Source organism: Cryptomeria japonica, chromosome 11 (assembly GCF_030272615.1).
Source record: "Cryptomeria japonica chromosome 11, Sugi_1.0, whole genome shotgun sequence".
In the NCBI taxonomy this organism is placed as follows: domain Eukaryota; kingdom Viridiplantae; phylum Streptophyta; class Pinopsida; order Cupressales; family Cupressaceae; genus Cryptomeria; species Cryptomeria japonica.
This window is the reverse complement of record NC_081415.1, coordinates 225,071,014-225,091,397: the sequence shown is the minus strand read 5'-3', so window position 1 is coordinate 225,091,397 and position 20,384 is coordinate 225,071,014. Positions and strand designations below refer to the sequence as shown.

General features: G+C 31.6%; 1 long non-coding RNA gene across 1 annotated transcript; it reads right to left on the bottom strand.

Moving 5' to 3' along the window:
- Positions 1–16,666: 16,666 nt before the first annotated feature.
- Positions 16,667–19,624, bottom strand: LOC131859755 (uncharacterized). Its single transcript, XR_009359336.1, has 3 exons — positions 19,499–19,624; positions 17,178–17,320; positions 16,667–16,757 (listed from the first exon to the last, which is right to left on the bottom strand). It is a non-coding gene; the product is annotated as an uncharacterized LOC131859755 (long non-coding RNA).
- Positions 19,625–20,384: the final 760 nt, after the last annotated feature.

Genomic DNA, 20,384 nt, shown 5'->3' with positions numbered 1-20,384 from the left:
TAATGTTTTATTTCTGAAAATGAATATCATATTTTTATGCGAGTAATGAATAATTGATTTTATATCAATGTGTATACTGCTTACATTATAACTATTATCATGTGATTTTGGTTTGAAAACTCACGATGAAATATTTAAATTATTGTATGATGCAATCGAAGTTTAGTGAGTTAGTAAACCATGAACGACTTGTACCTAGACAAGGTAAACAAACTGCAATCAACTTAGATCCTTTAGAAAACTAGATCGATTGTTGTGTGTAAATAATAATAAAGAAGATTGTCTTTTCCAATCCATGGCTCTGAATGTTTAATTTTCTATATTCGCATTTGCTTAAGAAATGACAAGTCTTTGATTTTGTTTGTTGGACCCTATCGTAAGATTGAATTAGGTACCTGTTTCTGTCCTCGATCCCAAGTTTGACTGTTTTCTTGTCATGGTGTTGTAACTGGTCATGTCCTTTATGCAGGTGTCAAATGTTGATTCATGGTTGGCCATAGCTGGTCTGGTCTCTAGTTAGAGTACCGTTAGTTAGTGCACCTTGTATGAAGTCTTGTTTGACCAACTGGGTATTCCTACCGTGTTGAACTTTGTTTGTTTGACCTTGTGTATTCCTTGGTTTAGGAGTTCATTTGAGTATAGCCTAGTGTCATTTGGGAAAGTGGCTTTCGATTAGGGGCCGTGCCCAAAGTGGCTAATGGGTAACCCATCGGAAGTGTGTCTAAATAAGTGATAACCTAATAGAATATTAGAAAGTTAGTTAATGAATCACTAAGTAAGATAATTGTGCCTCCCACATGGGATGAGTGCTAACACAAACTCGGCATGTAGTGAGAAGGTCTGAAATGACAAACCATCATCCTTGTCTTCACGAAAGGATGTGTGGGTCCACATGAGACTTGGATGGGCCGAAGGTTCGAAATAGGTTACTAGGGTAACCCAGTGGATGGGGCTAGAACCTATGAAGACTTGCCATGGTAACCATGCCAGGTTATGTGATGACACTTATCCCTTATGTTTGCTAGTGTGTTGTTGTGGAGTCATCTTGTTGCTTATGCCCTTGTGAGTACCTGATATCATGTTAGACCTTGGGTTTCTTATGATGGGTTGCAAAGACTTAGTTTCATGGATGCTCCAGTGGATCTTTGTATTTGCTTTTGTTATGTTCAATTGGATCCTTTCTTATTCAGGGATCGTTTATGTAATTATTTGACCAATGTGGTCGTTTGTATTATTGGTTATGTTGGCCTTGATGGCAGGATTGTAAATAATGTGACCTTATGTATTCTTCTCTATTATTTATTTATCAGAGGGGTCTTGCAGTTGAGCAGACCAGAAGATGTAGCCCACTAGGGGTGAACTCCGATATCAATTTGGTGCTATGTGATGCTTGTATTCTTATGTTTCCTTTTTAGTTTTAGCATGTATGGATGACATTTTGTTAGAATATATAAAGTGGATTAGATAAAATTAATCTTAAATGCATGTGTCTAGTCATCTTATTAAATGCAATTATTTGGATCATAAAGGATTGTAGATTTGAATAACAGAATGTATTCAGTTATTGATGATGCAATTAAAGTATGCTTGGAAAGTATTCATTAGTTTATGATGAATTTAAGTACGCTTTGAAATTAGATGCATGTCTTAAGTTTTAATGAAATTTTGAACGTAATGGTTGGTTAAATTTTTTATTAGATGAACTTAATCAGGTTACCTATACTTTTAACCTCAATGGATGAACCTTATCATGTTGTCTATATTTTTATCTTCTGAAAGAAATTATCCTTTGTTTAAGTATTATCTTGTCATTAAGTCATTCAACTTAATTGAATTAATTAGCGTGAGTTGAGCAAAATGTGGAATTAAGTAATCACGTTGGGAAACTCTTTAGCTATTAGTTGAAGTCTTCTACTGTTTAATCTAAATTTTGATATCTCATTGTGTTGTGTTTAATTTTAAAAAAATAAAAAATTTGCACTCTATTCTTGTGTTTTAGCTTATCCCTTTGGGGTTTCCTAGCGGGACATTACATTTGGTATCAGAGCCAAGTTGCAAACACTGGGATTTCTGGTTTCGCTTGTGCCCTTAGTTGGTGTGAGGTGTATAGACCTTATGTTGTATGCTTGTCCTCTTTTTGTATGTGTGTAATTGAGCAAACTTTAACTAGTGTGTAACATGTGTGTTCACATCTTGTTTTCACCTTCTTTATGTTGGTGCTTTGGAGTGATTATATGTGCTTTGTTTATGTATTGATGTCTTGTTCTATGATTACTCTTATTTGGAAAGAAATGTGTAGGTACCTTCCTTATTGATTGTTGTACTCTTTAGACTAATCTATTTGGGTTGGTCAGTGTTGTCTTGAATCTGAAAGTACGAAATGTGCTTGTTTAAGATAATGATCTAGCTTAGTGTTGTCCACTTTAAGGACTAGTATGGTAGATATTGAATGCTTATTATGTCGCAAATTGAATGATTATCACTTATGTGAGTTTTTTTTTTGCAAGAAAAAGGTTGTGACTTCTTGAACCCTTGTGTGAGCCTTATGACGCTTATGTGGTTTTAGATAATAAAAGGGCTATGGGTTTGAAAGTTCATATTGGTTATTGGGAGAAAATTGTATGTTTACATTAAATAATTCTTCATGTGTATTGTAGGAGTAACATAATTAAATTCTGTCTTAAGTAAGGTGCATTAATATGCGAATAGTTGTTATGTGAAACTGCTTTGTTTGTAAAAGATGTTTAAAAAGGGAACATGTTGTAGTAGCTTCGAGAGTGTATTAATGTGTTCCATGAAAGATTGTTTTATGTGTTTCATTAAACCAATTTGATTGAGGACCTATTTTAACAATGCTCCATTGAACTCGCTTTTGGACACACACACACACACACACACACACACACACACACACACACACACACATATATATATATATATTTAGAAAGTGTAAATGAAAGGCTTGTTTGATGTGCATGCATAATTATGTATTATTTAGTTGATAGCTCCTCTTTTACCTTCTTATCGTACCTTGAATTTTTAATAAAAGGTTGTAGATTATGATATTTTTTGTAGAGAATTAAGAATAGTGAGTGTTCTCAAGAGGTCTTGTATTATCGAAAAGATTGTCTGTCTCGATTTCTTGTTTGGAAAACTAGGACATTTTGTTGCAACCATAATAATTGGAAATGTCATGTTAGGCCTATTGGCAATTCGTCTAAACGGTAGTGAAACGAAAACCATGCAATTAAGATGATAGACTTATAGTGAGAAATTTTATAATGTAGTGTGACCTTGTTTATCTTGTGTCTATGTATGAAATAGTTTAGTTATCAAACTCTCTTTCCCTTCTCTTTACCTAGATGATAAGATTTTTAGGAATGCTACAAAATAATGCATTGATTTAAATAGAATGTTTATAAAGCATGTAAAATTATAATTTTTCATTTTGGCTTCATATTGAAAGATGGAAGTCTTAAGCTTTGGAAAAGAAATTTGCATAGTTAGTAATGTGGTTATTGCTTAGTGGAATTAGAGAAAGATATAGGAATTATGTTATTTCCTTATGTAATGGTGAATTGTTAACAATTCCAGTACTTGTATCTAGAATAAACTTTATTCAGTTATTCATGTGGAAAGCATAGTTAAAACCTTCCTTGAGTAGATGATAGCATACTGAAAAGTACTATCCGTTAATGTGACTAAACCAGTACTGGTGCTTTCTTTATGTATTGTAAGAAACTCGTGCTTGGTATATGTGCCCATGGGTTGGTGAAGTAATCAACCATGGAGGATATGTTGCTTATGAGTATGGGAAACCATACTATTTATGTGATGTTGCTTATTTGTTTCCCTATTGAGTACCGAACCTTGAGTTGTTGGTAATTCAATATGTTAAGGGGTAGTATTTTAAGTCACCATTCCTTGAATAGTATGGATCGACGTATGAGTAATGTTAGTGCGAAGCAACTTTAGCTTCTCTATTTCGAGGAAAGATATAGTTATTGTAGTCACATAAATCTGTCCATTTTAATTAAATGAATATTTCGTATTTATTTGATTAAAAATCCACTAGCCATCAATTAATTAAATTAATATTTAATTAATTCATCTCCAAACATTCTTCTATTAATTAAATAAATTATTCAATTTATTTTAATTAATTCATTAAATCAAATTTCAATCAATTAAATAAATAAAATCTATTTATTTAATTAAAATCCCCTTTTCCTCTTTTAAATAAATTAAATAAAACATTTATTTAAATCATTATCCCCCCCACACTTGCATTTTCCTACAAATGTAACTTGCACACATTTATTAAAATAAATGAATTTTTATTTTAATAAAATCCTATTTTCCCTCACCCACCAAATCCACTTGCAAAATCTAATCCCCTTCTAGATTCTTCTAACCCCTTCCTAATTAGCCTAATCCATCCCCTAATTATTGTCACATTCCTAAGCAAAATGGAGTCACTTCTCAAAGCCTAAAAGTCTTTGATAACCATTAAAGGCTTTCAACCTTCAACCACCAAAACCCTTAAAGTCTTTGAAAACCATTGAAGGCTTCCAACCTTCAACCACTTAATCCCTAAAGTCTCCAATAACCATTAATGGTTAATTCAAACCCTCCCACATGGTTAAAACATTTGTTTTGACTCAACCTCTACCCAACCCAAAGGTCTCATCAGGCCTTTAATGCTTTGACCATGATTATCTCTTAATCATTTGCACAAAGGTTTATCCTTGAATTAACTCCTAATCCAATGGGTAAACCTAACTTAGACTTGACCCTTAGCCTTTAGATAACCATGAGGTCTTCTCAGGCCTTTAATGCCTCCAACCTCTTCTTTCAACCCAACCCTACGTTGACACTTGTCACCATTTCATTGGTGCCAATTGTGCACATGGATCCCCAACTTTCAAGCTTGACCCTTGATTAAACCCTTCAATCCTGGCCATCCATTGCTCCATTTTTTCTATAAATAGAGCCCATTCCTTCATAATCCAGATCCTGAAAACTTGTATGCATTTAAGCTATAGGCATTTTTAGAGAGCATTTAGCATAATTATCTAATATCTTGTTATTTTAGATAAAATCAATCATTTTAGCATCACTAGATTAGTATTAGCTTTTCATTTCATATTTGGAGCTATACTACAATCTCAATCCTCCATAAGCATCCATAGTGCAAAAAGCTGCTGAGAGCTACACTATTTTGGAACTTGGAGAGGAGAGGAACAAGGGAGAAGAAGCTAAGGCCATGCTAAGAGGCAGTTGGAGATGTCTCATGATCTTTGTCTTACTTATTAGATATATTAGCATGCTTTTTAGTGTCTCTTTTGGTATGCCTTCATAGATTAGTTTTAGATTGATTAACACTAATGTTTTGTGTGTTTTTGTGTTATTTTATCTTAGACTAACCTTGTGCCATTTAGGAGGGCATCAGTTATATAATAAAATTATATCAAAGGTGTACTCAATAATTTCCCTTTTGATGAATCTATTTATAAGGTTTATGTGTGTCATCCTATTCCTCTCTTTTATTTGAGCATATTGATGGTCGTTCTTGAGCATAGTGATGATGTATCTTGGAGGATCTTGATGCCTTGTCTTCATGAAAGGTAGGTTTTGTTCACATGAGCTACCAGTTGGTAGGTGTTGGTTGACATGTGGGTTGACCTTAGCCATGCATACCTCTAGCTTATAGTGAGTATCCTGAGAGATACATAGCTATGTGGGATGTGACCTGCGCGTGTCTTTTTCTGTGAGGTATACTACCATGCGGGATACGTCCATTGTGTGTTTTCTCCGTTTGGAGTATTACCATGCCGCATGACGACGTGATGCGGGGTGATGTCGAGGTGCACATTGCCATGCTATGTGGATGTGTGACTAGGCCGCACCACATGATGATCTATTGCAATAGCTAGATGAGTGTTCCTTCTTGCCTCGTTGGTGGCTAGATGCTAGTCACATAGTGATGTTATGTGCAGTTGTGATATTCTTATTTATTTCTTTATGGATCAATAATTTATTCTATTTTGACTTTGAAGGTTTAGCCACGATCTTTTGATCTTTTGCTTACTTTATTTGGTGATGCAAATTCCAGATTATTTTCTTGTCTTACTGTTGGAATTGATGATTTATTATCTTTATTCTTCTGTACTTTGGTGGCTAAATTGGTTTATCCTTATTGTTTTTGTATGTTGGTCTTGTGTTGAAATGTGAAATTCCTCTCCAAGGATGTATGAGAGGGTCTTGGTTGAGTGTGTACGAGGAAGTAGACGTAGGGAACCTTGAGGATGGGGGTATGTGAGGCTGTGATGCAGCTAGGATCCACTACCTGCCTATGTGTGGTGACTATCTCTTGGAGGCTAACCACCTTAATCAACAAGGGATGTTCACAAAGGTCTTGTATGGAAGGTAGCACCCCTATGGTGTGCCCTAGCACCATCGAGCCTTGAGTGAGATATTTGATATTTATGATCATATTATTGTTCTGAGATTATGCATAGAGATGCTGATCATGCATGTTATCTTTGACTGAGCATTAGACATGCTCACATGTGGCCTTTTGAGTTGTGCATTCCAGTTATGTGGATGATTATTATGTGTAATCATGGAGTAAATTGTGTTAACTTGTCACTATGTTATGGGACATAGTCATTGGAAAGGTATTTATATGTCGGACAAGTGTAAACAATTGTGTAGTATATGTTGCTCTTATTTATTGAAAGTTAACTTGGTTGTAGAAATTGAATTTTGAAGCTAGTTCTATGCAATAAATTTTTATGATGAGGATCGATTGGTAAAAGAAATTGATCATGATGGCATGTTTTATGGTCATATTTGATAGATGAGTATGGTAATTATTGTTTACCTCTTTTAATGCTTTAATTTGGTGTAATGAAAGGGAGAAAATTCTTGTTTCTTTGCTATGATTGTAGATAGTTTCTAGAATGTTATTAGAAAGGTATGGATTTAGATGTATCTTGTCAATGGATAAGGGCATTCGTAAAGGTTTTAGCAATAATATTTCAATTATTTATGGAAAGATTCCTATCTGCAATTTGATAATTGTTGATTGAGTTTCAGGGCTAATGCATGCAACATGTTCTTCGTCTAGCCTTACGACTTTTAGGAGTAAGTCAAAACCTAGGGGGGAGAATGTAGTACCCCCGCTCTAATCAATTTCTAATCTCGGTTTGACCTTGGTTAGTTTATCATATTATAATGTGATAGTCAGATGTTTTGATTTTTGTGAGTACCTATTAATGTGGTTTTCGCACCAATTCGTGTGCAAGTTTATTAGTTCTCCTATTTCGTGTTATTTATCTCGGGCTAACACTTTCATTATATATATATATGACTCTTGGTTGCAGGAGATTTCAGGTACAGTACCGCATGGGTGTGAGGTTCATCTCCGCCTAGATTCGCAGGTTTGAGTGTACTCCTTTGGTCCTTAGATTTTGGATTAGGTGGTCGTAAGACTCTCGTTTGACCATAGTTGTGCTCAAGTGAGCATCGTCAGTCATTGTCAGTATTCCCTTTGGGTGGGTATGCAGGTTGTCTGTCTGCTTGGCTTTCTTGGGTTGCGTGTTTATGTGTGGTTAAATTGAGTATTTAATCCTTATTATTTTATTTAATTTAATGTGTGTTTACGCATTAGTATTTTGGGGACTAAATGAAATAGGTTCCTTTTATGCGATTTATCGTCAATTAGAATTGTTCAATTGAAGTTGGTAGCAAGTTCGTTTAAATGGTTAATTTTATGATAAATATTTTCAGTTATGCTTTTTGAAAGGAAATCTTTAAATTTAATTGAAACAAGAAATGATTTAATTTCTTTGGCATTTAGGAATAGAAAAGGGTAATTTAAGTTATTTGGGAAAATCAAATTTTATTTGAAAAGCAAGTTTAATATATTTATATAGTTTAAAAGAATGGTTTTTGGGGATTAATTTTAAATCCAAAAATAAAAATTTTGGTGAACAATCTCCCATTTAACCTAGGTTTGAAAATATTTTTGGGAGGATTATTTTTAGAGAGTTATTTTTTGGAATGAAAAATTTTGGGCATTTTGAGGAGAAATGTGCATACAAATTTTGGGGGTTTTTGATTTGCTTGAAGAATTTGGGATGACTCTTCTACAATTTGTCTTTTTAGGAAAGCATTTGCAGGTTGGTTGATTTTGATTTTGATTTAGTATTGTTGAATTTTGAAACTCCCTGAATTTTTTGAATTCTCTCTAGTTTGATAGTTAGTTTGTCTGATTGGAAATGAAATCTTAATTTTCCTCCTTAATTTGTGTTTCAATTTGTGAGTAAATTGATTTCAGTATAGATATGCTGTCAAAATTAGGAAAAAGCAAAAATTTAGTTGCATAGAAGTTAATTTGTTTTCAAAAAAATAAAAAAATCATTCCCTACTTATTTCATTCAGAAATTTTTCCTAATAAACTTGGCAATGAGAGATTGATTTATACAGAAAGAAAAAGAAATAAAAAATGCATATCCTGTGAAAATATATATATGTAAATAAATAAATCAATTTGACTCTTAAAAAAAATTAAATCAAATAACCTATGAGTTTGCTGGAAAACTCAAATTTTTGAGTTCTTCCTTGTGTTCTAGGAATTGAAATTTTTTATAAAAAAAATTAAATAAAATAAAGTGACTCTTTTTTTAATTCAAATATATATATATATATATATATATATATATATATATATATATATATATATATATATATATATATATATATATATATATATATATATATATATATATATATATATATATATATATATATATATATATATATATATATATATATATATATATATATATATATTAATGTGGTGGGTGGGGAGCATGAGGCTCAACCCACACACCACAATGGGGGTAATTTAATTGAATGTATGGGGAGCACTGCCCAAAAAGCAGTGCTTGTCCCCCATACATGGGAAGATACAACCCACGTGGTGGGCCAGCCCATATGGGCTTAAAACATTATTTAAAGTAAAGTTCTTTTTCTTTTTCTTTTTTTAAAAAGTGGTTGATAATTAATATTTAATGTAATCAATGTAATCGATATTTAATTAATTATTTTGGAGATAGGAAATGATTTTGTTTTAATTGAGAATTCATTAAGATTTTCTTTTCATATGAAAAAGAGATTTAAATTGGGAAGAGAATAATATTTCAATGAATTATTTATCTTATTTTATTTTATTTTATTTTAATCAGAGGATTAAATATTATGTTAATTTGGGAATTTGAAAGTAGGAAATGAAAATAAATTTAGTTGGGAATTAAATAATTTATTTTCATTTTAGTCAAATATATATATATCTAATTGTAATTTTTAATTTGTAAATTGTAATTTCCAATTTCGATTTTTTTTTAATTGGAATATGAGATTAGATTACTGTGTTCGACCATGGATGAAAATGATGTTTTATTTTTGAAAATGAATATCATATTTTTATGCGAGTAATGAATAATTGATTTTATATCATTATGTATACTGCATACATTATAACTATTATCATGTGATTGTGGTTTGAAATCTCACGATGAAATATTTAAATTATTGTATGATGCAATCAAACTTTAGTGAGTTAGTAAACCATGAACGACCTGTACCTAGACAAGGTAAACAAACTGCAATCAACTTAGATCCTTTAGAAAACTAGATTGATTGTTGTGTGTAAACAATAGGAAAGAAGATTGTCTTTTCCAATCTATGGCTATGCATGTTTAATTTTCTATATTCGCATTTGCTTAAGAAATGACAAGTCTTTGATTTTGTTTGTTGGAGCCTATTGTAAGATTGAATTTGGTACATGTTTCTGTCCTCAATCCCGAGTTTGACTATTTTCTTGTGATGGTGTTGTAACTGGTCATGTCCTTTATGCGGGTGTCGAATGTTGATTCGTGGTTGGCCATAGCTGGTCTAGTCTCTAGTTAGAGTACCGTCAGTCAGTGCACCTCGTATGAAGTCTTGTTTGACCAAGTGGGTATTCCTACTGTGTTGAACTCTGTTTGCTTGACCTTGATCTTGTGAATTCCATGGTTTAGGAGTTTGTTTGAGTATAGCCTAGTGTCATTTGGGAAAGTGGCTTTCGATTGGGGGTCGCACCCAAAGTGGCTGCTGGGTAACCCATTGGAAGTGTGTCTAAATAAGTGATAACCTAATAGAATATTAGAGAGTTAGTTAATGAATCACCGAGTAAGATAATTGTGCCTCACACATGGGATGAGTGTTAACATAGACTCGGCATGTAGTGAGAAGGCCTGAAATGGCAAACCATCATCCTTGTCTTCACAAAAGGATGTGTGGGTCCACATGAGGCTTGGATGGGCCGGAGGTTCGGAATAGGTTGCTAGGGTAACCTAGTGGATGGGGTCGAAACCTATGAAGACCTGCCATGGTAACAATACCAGATTATGTGAGAACACTTGTCCCTTATGTTTGCTAGTAGGTTGTTGTGTTGTCCTGATAGGAGCACTATTGTGGAGTCGTCATGTTGCTTATACCCTTGTGAGTACCTGATATCACGTTAGACCTTGGGTTGCTTATGATGGGTTGCGAAGACTTAGTTTCGTAGATGCTCCAGTGGATCTTTGTATTTGCTTCTATTATGTTCAGTTGGATCCTTTCCTATTCAGGGATTATTTATGTATTTATTTGACTGATGTGGTAGTATGTATTATTGGTTATGTTCACCTTGATGGTAGGATTGTAAATGATGTGACCTTATGTATTCTTCTCTATTATTTATTTTTTAGAGGGGTCTTGCAGTTGAGTAAACCCGAAGATGTAGCCCACTAGGGGTGATGTCTGATATCAATTTGGTGTTATGTGATGTTTATGTTCTTATGTTTCCTTTTTAGATTTTGCATGTATGGATGGCATTTTGTTAGAATGTATAAAGTGGATTAGAAGAAATTAATCTTAAATGCATGTGTCTAGTCATCTTATTAAATGTGGCGATTTGGATCGTGAAGGATTGTAGATTTGAATAATGGAATGCATTTAGTTATTGATAATGCAATTAAAGTATGCTTGGAAAGTATTCATTAGTTTATGATGAATTTAAGTATGCTTTGAAATTAGATGCCTGTCTTAATTTTTAATGAAAGTTTGAATGGAATGGTTGGTTAAATTTTATTGGATGAACTTAATTAGGTTACCTATACTTTTAACCTCAGTGGATGAACCTTATCATGTTGTCTATATTTTTATCTTCTGAAAGAAATTATCCTTTGTTTAAGTATTATCTTGTCATTAAGTCATTCATCTTAATTGAAATAATTAGCATGAGTTGAGTTAAATGTGGAATTAAGTAATCACTCTGGGAAACTCTTTAGGTGTTAGTTGAAGTCTTCCGCTGTGTAATCTGAATTTTGATATCTCATTGTATGATTGTGTTGTTTTTAATTTTTTTTTTTTTTAATATTTGCACTCTATTCTTGTGTTTTAGCTTATCCCTTCGGGGTTTCCTGGCGAGGCATTACACTTGGCCTACTATTCTATGGTGGTGGGTGGCAGAAGTTCCCTGAGGTCTGTCTCAAATGAACTAATTAATTAACAGTTTGAATGACTAACTATTGAAAGCATGTTGATTAATGGAGGGAACTATAGCTTATGGATGCTTGATTCTAGCCCTTATGTAAGTGTCATAAAGATGGTTTATCAAACCAATTACTAAAAATGGGTACTAAAAATGAGTAATTAAAAAAGGGTACAAAAAAATGGTTCATAAAGATGGGTCATAAAAATGTATTATAAAAATGGATACTCAGAATGTGTCATTAAAATGGGTCATAAAAAGTGAGTCATCATAATAGGTTATAAAAATAGTTAGGCAAAATGGGTCATAAAACTAGATACTAATAGCAGATCATCAAAATGGATCATAAAAATGGGTACTAAAAATGAATCATAAAGAAGATTTATAAAAATTGGTCATATAAATGGATACTAAAAAAGGGTCATCAGAATGGATACTAAAAATAGGTCATCAAAATGGATATTAAAAATGGGTCTTAAAAATGGTTGCAACAAATGGGTTTTAAAAATGGATACAAAAAATGGGTACAAAAAATGAATCATTAAAATGGATCATAAAAGTGGATACTAAAAATATTTCATCAAAATGAGCCATAAAAAATAGTACTAAAACTGTAGCAAGGGTTATAAAAAATGGGTCCTAAAATCAATCATAAAAATAGGTACTAAAAAATGAGTCATAAAAATGGGTCCTAAAAAATGGCTGATAAAAATAGGTCATAAAAATAGGGGTACTCATAATGGGTCATCAAAATAGGTCGTCAAAATAAATCATAAAACGGGTACTCAAAATGGTTTATAAAAAATTGGTACTAAAAATGGGTACTAAAAATGAATACTAAAAATGGATATTAAAAATGGGTCATCAAAATGAATCATAAAAATGGGCTATAAAAATGTGTAATAAAAATACTTATTAGAATTGAGTTATGAAAATGAATATTAAAAATAGGTCAGCAAAATAAAATCAAAAAATAAGTCATCCAAATAGATACTAAAAATGGGTTAAGTGGGTCATCAAAATGGGTCACAAAAAATGAGATATAAAAATGGGTACTAAAAATGAGTCATAAAAATAAGTACTAAAAAATGGGTCATTAAAATAGGTCATAAAAAGGGGTACTAAAAAATGGGTCATTAAAAATGGATACTAAAAATGGGTCATAAAAATCGATTCTAAAAGTGAGTACTTCAAATGGGTCATCAAAATGGGTACTAAAAATCGATACTAAAAATAAATATAAAAAATGGATCATAAAAATGGGTACGAAAACCTATTCAACCCAATGACATGTTCTATTAAAACATTCAACCAAATCCATAAAATAAATTAGATTCATAATTAAAACCTTCATATAAAAGCGATACAATATTCATGCAAAAGAGTAAGTATCATGCAACCATGATGAATAGAGAATTGCATTAAGAACACATGATAGGAATTAGATACAAGCCTAAGAAAACACACTAAGCACACTATAAAACGTTTGATGCAACCTTCAAACAAAATCTGTTCAACTCAATGAAATGGCTATCAAACATTCAAATAAATCCATACAAATAATTTAGATGTAGCATTAAAACCTTAATACAAAAGTTATATAATCATCAAGTAGAAGAGTAAATGTGATGCAATCATGATGATATATACAACTCAATGATATATACACCATCCAAACTAAAAATGAAACCCATACAATTTAGAACACTAGAACATAAATGTCATCAATCACAATACATGATTAAGAACACTAAACGTGCTATAGGAGTTTGATGCACACTATTCATGATTGAAGCTTCACTCAAAAGACATAAAAATCAAAGGATACTAAACCATTAACCTAATGCACACCACCATATATGTCATATTTAGTTAGAACCATCACACAATAAGTTCATGTTAGTCAACCATTATGAATGGACAAGTATACTTGGCACGACAATACTTTGATCCACATTGACCATAAAACTGGGTACTAAAAATTGATACTAAAAATAAATACTAAAAATGGATCATAAAAATGGGTATGAAAACCTATTCAACCCAATGACATGTTCTATTAAAACATTCAACCAAATCCATACAAATAAATTAGATGCATCATTAAAACCTTCATATATTTAAGCTATACAATACTCATGCAGAAGAGTAAGTATCATGCAACCATGATGAATAGAGAATTGCATTAAGAACCCGTGATAGGAATTAGATACAAATTTAAGAAAACACACTAAGCACACTATAAAAAGTTTGATGCAACCTTCAAACAAAACCCATTCAACTCAATTACATGGCTATTAAACATTCAAATAAATCCATACAAATAATTTAGATGTAGCATTAAAACCTTAATACAAAAGTTATATAATCATCATGTAGAAGAGTAAATGTGATGCAACCATCATGAATAACAAGTGTATTAAGAACACATGGTAGGAATTAGATACAACCTTTAAACAAAACCCATACAACTCAATGATATATACACCATCCAAACTAAAAATGAAACCCATACAATTTAGAACACTAGAACATAAATGTCATCAATCACGATTCATGATTCAGAACACTAAACATACTATAGGAGTTTGATGCACACTATTCATTCTTGAAGCTTCACCCAAAAGACGTGAAAATCAAAGGATGCTAAATCATTAAACTAATGCACACCACCATATATGCCATATTTAGTTAGAACCATCACACAATAGAGTTCATGTTAGTCAACCATTGTGAATGGACAAGTATACTTGGCACATCAATACTTTGATGCACATTGACCATCTCAATAATGCCATTAATTTTAATACATGAACACACTATTTCACAACAAAAGACTATATAAAAATGCATTCCATTAAACTTTGACATATAGGCGAATTAAGTACATAGTCAATATCATTAATCTTAATGCACAAGTACAATAGGCACTCAATAATCAATAAATACATAATATAAAAGAATATTCTATGCACTCAATAATCAATAAATACATATTATACATGAAGATTTTACACAATTCTCATAAGACTAAGTGAATGTTATATTTCCATTAGAGCCTTCACACAAAAGTTATATAATAATTAATGGTGTTGACAAGTCTCATACCATTCTATACTCAACAAAACATAGTGTTGATGCATACAAATTAATGTCATTCAACAATTACAAACACATCATAAATTAAATAATTAGATAGTTTCAAAAATACAAAAAAACAATTCATAAAAATAAAACTTAAAATGTTATTATTTTGAAATCTCTTTGATCATACCTATAAAAACATATATTTACAATTGTTTAATTAGCAATGATTAAACTACTTTTATTTGTTTTCAAAATAATTATCTGATTAACAAAATGATTTAATTAAATTAAATTTAAAAATAGAAAAACTAAAAAAAAATATCATAAAAAAGAACAATAAAGACCTCTTGAAGAATGTCCATGGCCATCCTTAAGAGTTTTCGGAGAGGTATTTCTACCCCTCCTAAAAAATAATATATTTTTTTATTAATTCAATTGTTAAGCAATGCTTACAAATAATTCAAGTCTTCATCATCAATACACAAATCTATTTACAACTAAGATATGGACATCTTTTAAATTAGCACTTCTTGGCATTTGTTTTTGTATTATTTCTTCCTATCCAAATGAACCTTGCACATTTCATATTTCACACCTAATATTAATAAACATTTTAATATCAAAATCATCAAAGGATGCATAGATAATATGTATATTTACTATCCAAAAAAAAATGTTCCAGCTATTATTTATATTCTTTTAACTGACTTAAGTTTATGATAAGAATAAAACATATATCTCAAACGAAATCAAGAATAAAATCAATACATGAATAACACATTTTAAATTATAAAAAAAAATCTGATCATAAAACAATTTGTAACAAGAAATAAAATATTAATTAAAATAAATTCCAAATATAAGGGAAGACTCAAGCATAGTGTTTTGGGGAAGGTTGGTTGAAAATAAAGAACAACCCACTATGAACAAATAAGCACAAGAGAGTAGTCAAAACAATACATTGCTAGCAGGAATGCTAGAACTTATATGAATCTTGTTGGTGTTAAGAAAAACAATAATATTTATGCAGAAAGAAACACAACAAAAATATTGAAGTTAATGATGGAATAGGGAATGTTAGGGGGTGAATGATAAGGGGATGATAAGGGGCTGAACGATAAATCTATAGTCTGACATTTTTACAAAATTATGAAATAAAAAAAAATCAAACAATTTTAAAGTGTGATAATGGAGGGAATTTTGTTATAATTATAATTTGACACTAACAATCACAAATAATTACAGTCAAATGATTGGTGGGAACTCATATGTAACCTTTTGAAATTGCAAGGTCAACAATGAATGCCAGGACCTATGACAACATTCTTAGGTTTATCAATTCTGACTTGTTGAGTATGTTATATTGAAATTATTTTTTGATGTCTGCAAAATGTTTACATTGCAAAGCATTTCATTTTATAAATATATAGTCATGTGATTAAGCTGTTGGCATCTTGGAAACTTTAGAAACTGACACAATTTTTGTAACCTATGACAATTTGTAGTCACCATTAAAGATTAATTAATGGAAGGGAGGAGTAGAATATGATTAACATTTCAAGTGGATTTTGAGATCAAATTTTGTCTTTAAGTTTATCTTTTATAAAAAATCGGATAATAAGGTTATGTTTTATGAATAATTTGTGTAATTTATTTGCGTCAATATTTTAGATTACACTTAGTGATCTACCATCAAGACGAAGATGAAAACTAGATTAGATTATAGATTAGTCTCTCTAAATACTATAAGAGGGAAAGAGAGGGAAAAAGTGTAGAGAATGAGAAGAAATGATGGATTGTAGTATTTTAGGATACTAATCCACAATCTAATTTGTTTTTCTTCCTCACTCTACTGATGGATCATTGAATGTGATCCAAAACATTGATAAAAAGTTTACACAGTTTACTCCAAATACATGTTTTAATCTAAAAAAACCAAATAATTTTTATTAAATCAATAAATAGACAATCAATTTTTACTTCAAATAATACTCACCGAACTAACATCACAGCTCCTTGTAGCTGACCCAATTTGAATTGATAACTCATATGCTTCCTCATATGCCAACCACACATATTTTCCTACCTGGGCAACATGTAGACATTCTTAGCTCACCAAGGAAGAATTAAAGTGAATTGAAAAAGAACAAAATGAAAAACAGACCCGAAGATACAACACAATGAAATCAGTAGTAAAAAATGGGCATTAATGAAACTAAATTGAGCATTAAAAGCAGAAATGTGTTTTCTTAGTTCTATTTTGGATTTGCCATGGTGAATTACTTTCCATATGTTTCAAATTTAGAATGAAACAGAGAGACACAATCCAATATATTCTCACTACTTGGCAGGAATTGTAGATCTTGAACTCTGTTCCATAGAACTACCACAACCCAGTTGTTGGAAAGGAAACCAGCCTATATCTATAAAAATAAAATTATTTAATTAACTTATAATTATCACCAAAAATGCATTCTTTCATATGCATAATATTATAGCCCATTACCTTGCATTGTCAAAGGTGCACTGTCAGAGGTGTCTATACAACCAGAACCATTTTCTTCAGTTTGTTCATGTTGGCATTACTTTAATAGTCTGAAGCAGTAAATGTGAATTATTGGGATCCCAAGGGATGTAACAAGTAGTTCCCTAATACAAAAGTAAACAAGACAAGATAGATAAGAAACGGAATTCAATTTTCACTTCATAACATGGCAATAATGTTAATTCATAAATAACAGAAATGTACCCAACAGATTATTACAGGGATTATATCTAGTCTTATCAATCCATCCACCTGTTTGTGCATACCATGCAAGTTCATTGTTCACACCAGCCTGAAATGTTACGCTGAAAAACATAGGGAAAAATAGCCTCAAATTCATTTAAACTCAAGAGAGAAGGACACAGCTAAGATCAAAAGCTTTGAGATTTGTATTTGTTTGAAGCGGCAAAAGAGGTGTCCATTTGACCTCAATATCCCCTGTTGTTTTCAAACTACTTCCAATTATTGAACATTTAGTATCTTGAATCATAACCACAAACACTGAAAATTTCATCACTAGTTCTTGAAATTAGAGACATACTACCATTCCCAAGTATAAGCTCTCTCTCAAATTTTCAAGTTGAAAATAGAAAATGGAATGCATAATCCCTTTCTAAGCTAAAGAGAAGGGTAAAAAAATATTTGAGATGTCAGCTTGTCATTGACAAGTTAACCAGCTATTGATAGGCAGAAATGGTATTCTGGGGAATGTTGATGAATATGCAACAACTAACACAGCACTTCATTGTATATTTCCATTAAGCATCACAGTAACATAAAACAAACAACTGTTTAGTATAATGAGCAGCAATTCTAATAAAAATATGGTATTTTGAAATGAATAAACATCCAACTTACTTACACATGAAGACCTAAAATCTAAACAGACACTTTCCATGCTATGCAAAACAGATACCCACATGAAGCCCTTTCTTTTCACTTTGTATTATCCCAAGATGAAATGTTAAAAGGACAATAAGAAAGCTATAGAATCAGAGCTTATGTGTCCATGAACAGGAAACAACTCTTGATTATTGGAACAATTCCAGTGTATGTCAATGTGAAAGAAATGGAGATAAATGCGGACAAATTCAACTGAAGCAGAAACAGATATTAGAATGCAGGAAATTGAAAACACCGAAATGCAGACAAATTCAGTAGATAAGAAAACAAAAATTGAAACACAGGAAATTAAAAGCAATGAAGGTGAAATGCAAATAGATTCAGTGGATAACAAAACAGAAATCGGAATGCTAAAAATTGAAGGCCATGAAGCTGAAACACTAAAAATATCAAAGAACAGGGTACGAATTCATTAGACAATGGATTGAAGGAATTTGGACATCAATTCAACAAGAAGACTTGAAAAGAATTGTGAATTCCATGGACAATGAAACAAATAGCAATTCAAATTCTACGAGTGTACAAACCCATAACACAGAAATCTTGGCGAATTTTGAAGAGGCAGAATTAGAGAAAAAATCAGAAAAGACAAAAACAAATACCTTGCAAAGTTCTTCACAGACAGATAAAAAGTAGTCCCTGGCAACAAAAACCCTGAATAATTCAATAGGCACGGAGATGGAGAGCGACATTGATGCTGAGAAACCTATAAAACAGGAGGAAGAATGAGAAATAAAATCAGAGGAACAAGGATAAAGGACAATTTATGTTGTTTTTTGCGGTCACTTTACCGTTGAAAGGAGCGGCTTATGAAGAAACTTTTGTAGGGTTTACTAAGAATTCCATGGAGATACTTAAGAAAGAACAATTGACAGCGGTAAATCTAACTCATCACTCCTTGCAAACATCCTGCCAGTCTGTGGAACAAGTGGATCTTTATAACATGGAATGATCTATTAAAACATCAGACGAACAAATATTTGGAATGTTGCTTTCTTGACTTTCATGATAGACTTATACATGGCAACAACTGTGAGCCTTAGAACAGGGCATGAAAATCCATTAAAAGAAAATAAACCTATTTGGTTTTATAATCTTGTATTACAAATGTGGAAGCTATAGCAGGAGTACGAATCATTTGGCAAAATTCCTTAAGAAACATTCCATTTTATGGAATCCAATCATTGTTGAACATGCACAACACGACTTGATAAGCTAAAGTATTTGCAAGCCAACTGTAAATCCAAATTCATCCAATTTATGCTAATTGATAAGCTTTGGAACAGGGTATGGAAAGCTATTAGAAAATAAAAGCAATTTTTCTCTGCATGTTCCAAATCAATCCTGCAAGCATATCAAAAGTGAAGTTGAACACATACCAGGGCATTGAATGTTGTAAGACGAGTCTCATCAACGCTTGGAATTCCCGGTTACGCAGTCTCCCAACACAAATTAAAAGAAAAAAGATCACATAAATATGCAGAAAAACTCAAATAAAAAAAAACATATGATGAACACAACAAACAGGAGGCATGGCCATGCTCAAAAGAGAAAACAGAGCACAAACGGAGAAAGAAATCAAATTTAACTATAATTTGAGTGCCGTTGGGATAGGAGCGGGGTAACGGCTATGCTTTTCTTCGGTTTTCTTTTTAAAATTATATGTTGCCGTTCATACACATAAACAGTACAAATTATAACTGTCAAGTTCTTTTTTGTTTTTCATTTGGAAGTATTTGCAACTAAGTTTATGTTAGGAAAACCCCCTATACATTTTTAATTGTATTAGAGTTGTGTATGCCAATATGTTTTTAAGTTTTATTATTTTATATAGTGTGTTTTGATGTGAAGATGTAGTCTATTGTATTATAAATTAAAATTGATCTTTTATTTTCAATTATTGATTTTTTGTTTAGTTTTTTGAGATGTTGGAAGCTACATAAAGTGATCAATTAAAGATCTTTAGAACGTAGTCTAAGAGAGGATTTTACTATTTTGTCGCTTGATCTTATTTTGTTTCTTTAAATATAGCATTATTTAGCCTTTTAGTATAAATATGGTGTAAAGAAAGTGAGATGGTGTTCTCACACATTTTTTGGTTTTCTCCTAACTTGAAATGTTCAATCATAATAAAGTATTGCTAAGTTATCTCTTACAAGGCTCCAACATGAAAATTTACCACTAAGTCATTACCTAGTAGTCTTTGACTTTATACCTTGTACACATATCAGTACCATATTGAAATTCTTTCTTATTGTTCTTTAA